Source organism: Alligator sinensis, unplaced genomic scaffold, assembly GCF_000455745.1.
Source record: "Alligator sinensis unplaced genomic scaffold, ASM45574v1 scaffold349_1, whole genome shotgun sequence".
Classification (NCBI taxonomy): Eukaryota; Metazoa; Chordata; order Crocodylia; family Alligatoridae; genus Alligator; species Alligator sinensis.
The window spans coordinates 762,309-768,444 of NW_005841856.1; the positions used below are offsets into that span (position 1 = coordinate 762,309).

At 38.4% G+C, this 6,136-nt stretch overlaps 1 long non-coding RNA gene across 1 annotated transcript in view; it reads left to right on the plus strand.

The window, feature by feature from the left end:
- LOC102369515 overlaps positions 1-6,126 on the plus strand; it is an 86,499-nt gene extending 80,373 nt beyond the window's left edge. The window contains exons 3-4 of the long non-coding RNA XR_322964.3: positions 4,244-4,399; positions 6,062-6,126. This is a non-coding gene — a long non-coding RNA (uncharacterized LOC102369515). The remainder of the gene's footprint in view (positions 1-4,243; positions 4,400-6,061) is intronic.
- The last annotated feature ends 10 nt before the right edge of the window (positions 6,127-6,136 follow it).

Consider the following 6,136-nt stretch of genomic DNA (forward strand, 5'->3'; position numbering starts at 1 on the left):
ACACATTCTTTTATTGCTGAGCTACGTGAAGAACTTGACATGGTTTCTCTGGTGACCAACATGCTTCATTCTTGTCCAGACCAGGCACACAAGCATACCACCAATATTTATGCATTACCTTGTGTATTACTTTGAAAAATAATTTAGAACTGCAAGCTGGAATGGCTGGAAAACATGGCAAGGTTCACATGAATCTTTTTTGGATAAATACAAAAAGAGAAGATTCAAGAGAGATTATTCCAAACTAGTAGGCACCATCATGAAATTGAGTACAATATCTAGTCTTAGCCAATGAACTGATTTCCTGTGGATGGTAAGCTGATGTTTTACAGACAAATTTGAAATGAAAAGCCGTGCTAGGATCCAGACAGCAGTCAAGGTTTGGTAAAACTCATGCAATCCCAAATGCGTGTGCTTCATAAAGCTCTAGTTATAAAACACGTTCCTGCCAGATATTCTGCTGCCCCTGATTCCTGTTGAATGCCAGTGGCATGAGCTGAAGGTCCTGAGCTCCTAATGGTGTGGGCGTGAGAGAGAGTCTGGATAATTTTTTTCCTATTGAGAGAAGTCACAGTAATTTATGTCAAGAAAGTGACATGCAAGACTTGCTCAGTAAAAGCCCTACAGGATAATTGTGTCTTAGATGGATATTAACTTGCTGGAAGCCCTTCACCCTTATATCGGACACCAGTGAAAATCTTTTATAGAGGACAACCTCAGTTGAGAGTTTTGTTGGTTTAAATGGTTTTTCATTTCTACTGTCCTTGTCTAGGATTTCAGAACTCTGAATCTAATATACTTCAGAAGAGAGAGGTAGATTTGTTCTTTTTAACACAAGGGTTCAGTAAACTCTCCACCATAAACAATTATGGTGGAGCATCTCTTGTAAAACGTACCCACCTGGCTCAGCAGCAGATTCCATATACACATAAAGGAAAGGGAAGATACGACTCTAAGATTTCAAGAAAGATGTATGTTCAATAGATAACCATATGAAAAATTTCACTTTTTAGATGACCACTATATGACAATAAAGGGTAGAAACTTGGAAGAAAACACATCTGCTCTTGATATGGTTGCTGAATGAAGTTCAGTGACATTTAATAAAGGACCAGTTCTGGAACATAATAATAAGGTGAAAATATCTCATGCCACTGCCAAGAGAAATTATACCAGTTACTGTAGATGGAATTCATAAGGAGGATATGTGTAGCGCATGCTTCACAGATAGTGAGTTCTGGTTTTTGAAGGCCACATCAAAACATTTTCCATGTAAGAACATGACTCCTTCCTTTTTACTAGTGTGTGTTCAGTGTTATTAGCTCTACTATGATTTTCTACAATCAGGAAAAGGAGAAATCAGAAAAATCTACCCTCAGCTACAGAACTGTCAGCCCTCACCCAGAAGTTTCTACTCTAAGAACCTATTTTAAGGTTGCTTCTTTATGAAAACTTTTCATATAGAAAAAGAGAACCAATCAGGGTAGGCACAGGAGACAGGATGTTTTGATAACTTTATTAATTCTTTAAAAAAGGTATAGATGTTCCAGTGGAAATTAGAGAGAAGGATCTTTTGGAGCTATCGGTAACATTATTTTTTGTCTTTTTAAAATAATTGAGAAAATGAACTGGCAACCCAATCTGTATGTTTAAAGAATGTATATGATCAAATTATAATGGAAGTATATGTGTAATATAGCATGGGGATATAGTTTCCAAATGGCATTGTTTAAGATGTTTTGATGCTAATGATTTGCTAGTGGAGTAATAATGGAGTTTACTTTCAAACATGCACCATTCCTACTGCCCAGATTTTCTAACTATACCTGTGAAAACAAGAAATTCAGTCAAGTGTTTATGACCTCAACAACTTGGAGCCATATTACATAGCACGTGCTCTCGCGGAGAACGCAGATCCATTCTGTGGAGGGGATGGAGAGAATTTGTGATGGAACGTTGTTTAAAAAGCCAGGCTTTGTATCTGTTCCACTGCGTTCCTTTCTGGTAGGTCCTGTGCTGTGCAAGTACACAGCATCCTTTTCTCTGAGACCAAGTCACAAAAGTGCACAAGATATATACATAGGGAAGAGAGTGAATGTATGTTTTCCTAGGCACTCAGATGTCTTACATTTCAATATTTTGTAGGAAGGATGCATTCAAGTTTTATACCCGGTATTTTTACAAAGAGTATGCATTCTTCTTTTCAGTGTAGAATTTGATTTGATAAAATGTCAAGCACTGTATAGCCACTAAAAACATGCAACATAGAAACCTGTGCATTGTGGAAAAGCCCACTGTGAGACTCCCCACAGACTGTGCTTTATTTCTTAAAGAATTCATCTCGGCTTCTTGGCTATGTTGTGGTCACGTTGTACCATGTTTGGAAAATTAACCTCCCAATTGTCTGCTCAGGGTAGTTGCTTTTTATTGCATGACTGGAGTAGCATAAAGCACAGTTGTATTGGGCTGAAGATTTGGCCCAATGTGATGCCATCAACCGTGCAAGTTATCAGGTCTGTACCTAATAGGAAACGTACAATTTTGGGGGGAGGAATAGATGGAAATAGCATTATTAGTTACCATAGCTATTGAGGGTTCCCAAAGAAATGATTTCCCAAATTATTATTTGAAGGTAGGTGGGGCTCTACATAGTGGGGGATAGAGCAAAGCTTCCCTCTTCCCTCTTCTTATCTGTCTTGCCAGGGGTCAGTTTTAGCCAGCTGGTTTTCAAACCGTATAACACTAAATCTGCAAACTGCTTACTGTGAGCAGCCACTTGGCGTGACTTTCATGACTCTGAAGTTTGGGATGTGGCTGGGGCTTCCTACAGCAATCAGTCCATAAAGGAGCAAAGGATCTGCCATACTAAACTAAACACAAATTTATTCTACTCTTAGGACCCTTTCCCTGACAATGACTAAATGCAAGAAACCTTCCTGGCAGCGGATGTGGGATGATGAGCCCTACCATGCTAATCCCTAGTATTTAGAGGTTGGCTTAACCACTGAAACATGAGACTTAGCTTTCCTTCCAATATTTATCTCTTTAACTAGCTATTAGGTGGCGCTGTAACTCTCTGTACAGGACTTGTATTTTAACCATGGACTTTATTTTTAACAATCATTTGCCTGTGATTAGATTTTCTGGAATCATTTTCAAAGGAGTTTATTCTGCACACACTAACGTACCTATACAATGCAGATAATCATTTTAAGAACATTAAGAAGTATCTTACAGTATGTTCCCCTTCCCTATTGCTTTGAATGAGAGCATTCATTGTGGCAGGATTTCATGTATATAAAGTGTGACCTGAAAAGGAAAACCTGGCTTTTCATCCCTTTATGCCTTTTCATGGCGCATAAAAGTAGCCTGAGAGTTGATTTTCAAGGTTCCTCCCCTGCACCACCATATTTTTGTGTTAGAAATATAAGGCCTATCCAGCCATGAAAGGCTTTATGCTGACTAGAACTAATAAAATAATGTCATTACACAAATCAAAATATTGAAAGCTCAGCAAATGAGAGCGGGAGAGACACTAATTCAGGCTGTTCAAAGCTTCAGTGACTAATGATTGGGGTGGATAAACAGCAACTTTGGTAAATATTGAACTCTTCCTCCCCTTCAATTAAGGTACACAAAATACCAGTGGTATATTGTAAAACACTCAAGAAATCCTTCAAGAATATCAAGAGAGGGAAGACTTGGTATCCTTTATATTTTTAATGTAACAGAGGAGAAGAAAAAATAGGATTTCTTTAGAATATATGAGGCAATGAAAAAGGACCCAAATTCCACTGAAAGGTTTTGCATAGATGTTTAATGTAGGTATCATCATCATTATTATTTATTTGCACCGAGGTAGAGTTTGGGAACCCCAGTACTAGGTGCTGGGAGGAAATGAGACACAAGGTTTGGCTTTCTCCCAAAGAACTTGCACTCTAAACTCTTTTTATTTCTGGCTTCCATGGATGCTTAATCATCCTATAGCAGTTGAGGAGCCAAGGGCATCATTACTTGTTGAATGTCCAATGCCAATAGCATTGGGAATTCCTTTTGAGACTTAAAAAACTTCTCATGTTGACATAAAACTAAAGAATATCAGTAATTTTAACATTCTTTTGTTACTCAAAAAAAATGCTACTTATGGTTTTTCACATCCTGCTAAATGGAAATAGCCTGAAGATGAAAGATGGGAGCCAATAATTAATTTGGAAAGTAACTATTCTATCCTGTCCTCTTGCAGAGATGTCTGGAGATAGCCTGACAACGCCCTTCTTCTCCCGGAAAATATTCCCTTGCTTTGGGACCCTTTGAGATTTTTCCATTATGACAACTCTACAAACAAATCTACTTGCTACTTTCAGACCACGCTGTTCCTTACAACAGTCCAGAATACCAGGTATTGAATAAACAAAAGCTGACTGAAGATCAATGAAAACTCATCTGAAAAATGGCTAGACTGCACAGCCTTGTCACTCTAGAGAGTTTGATTACATAATAATAAAACCCCCAAAATGAAGAACATAGAAAAAATCCAGTAGGCTAGAACTTAAGACATCACAAAGAAATGTTAATTTTTAAGGGAAACATATTTAAAAGAAATGGAAGTATTGCTTCTTCACGTCATTATGATTTTGAGATAAAAGACAGCACCGTGCAGAAGCTCCTACACTATAGATTTTAAATTGATTTTTTTCTTTTTTTTTTTTCTTCTTTTTCCTGTGCAGCTTTTCTGTGTAGTCAAGATATATCACTTAATATTAATTAAGGACTTGATTTGTAGGCCATTCGATCCAATGGAAAAACTCCCATTGATTCAATGGATAACGTGTGCATTACATATATATAAAAATAGACCTGGCGTCTGTGTGTGTGTGTTTGCATGTGCACACACATGCATATACCCATTGAATCAATGGGAATCGATATATATATTTAATTACTGTTACTATGTGTATAATGTATGCACATACTCATTGAATCTGTGTGTTTGTGTCAGAGATACTCAGTCCTGTCTTTGAAGACACATGAGCAGTCAGTGTTGATCAAAGAGTCCCCTCCGTGAATTGTGTACATATTCAACATATACCCCCTTCCCTCCCTCAGTGAATCCAGGTGAAAACAAATTAGTATAGTTGCACGGGTTGCATTATTCATGATTGCAGGAAAGCCCTACCCATTTCATGCAGCAATAAAAATTACTTTGATAACATTTTCTGTGAAGAGCTGCAGGTGACAAGTTGAAGAGTCACTTGTGTCTCAGAAGCTGTGGTCTGAGTATCACTGAATGTTGATGGTAGAAAATGATTCTTTTGAATATTACTCTCATCGCAATGAATAAAGAAGCAAAAGTAGGTTTACAACTACCACAAGTATCTCATATTGAGATAGAAGGTGGCTTGACCTTACCCCTCAGCTTTGCACCGAATGTGGCTCACGGTTTCAGCAGCTGCTATCCATATTGTACTTTTGTGCCACCAGTTACAAGTGATATGATGTTACAAATCTCCTGTCACTTGCACGGTGATGACATTTTCAACCTTGTGCTCACTTTGTAGGGATATAAATGAATACACAAAGTGCAAGGCAGTGGAGCAGATTCCTGTAAACTGTGAGCAATGCAGGTTTTAGTGATTTCTCTCTAGGCAGATGTTTAGAAAGAAAACACGTGCATGTAGCATTGGCTTGTTTTTGTGCTTGGAGAATAAGATTGCTTATCTCTCAAACCAGCTTGCTACCCTATAAAACATTCTGGGAAATGAAAGCTTCTGAGAGGAGGTGTTTAGAAAGGTGACCATGCCAAAAGCAGGATAGTTGGAGAACAGATGTAGAATGGTAAATGGAGCTGGGTAACTGTGAGTAGAAAAGTAAAGAGAAAATGCATTTGTTCAGGAACAATGGGAGACCATGTTTTGAAAATTGTGAAATGTTTTCAATACTGTGAGGATTTCCAGTATGGGTCAAGGAGGGCAGCAGGTGTTTGCACCTGGATGGCTTCAGGAGCCTGTTTGTGGTCACTGGGAAGTAAAGAGTTAACTCAGCCCCACCTTTTCCTGCACAGGTGCCCAGGAAGATAAGGAGGCAGGGCTGCAAACAGCAGCTCATTCAGATTCTTGAGGTGGAAAGGGGGAAAGAG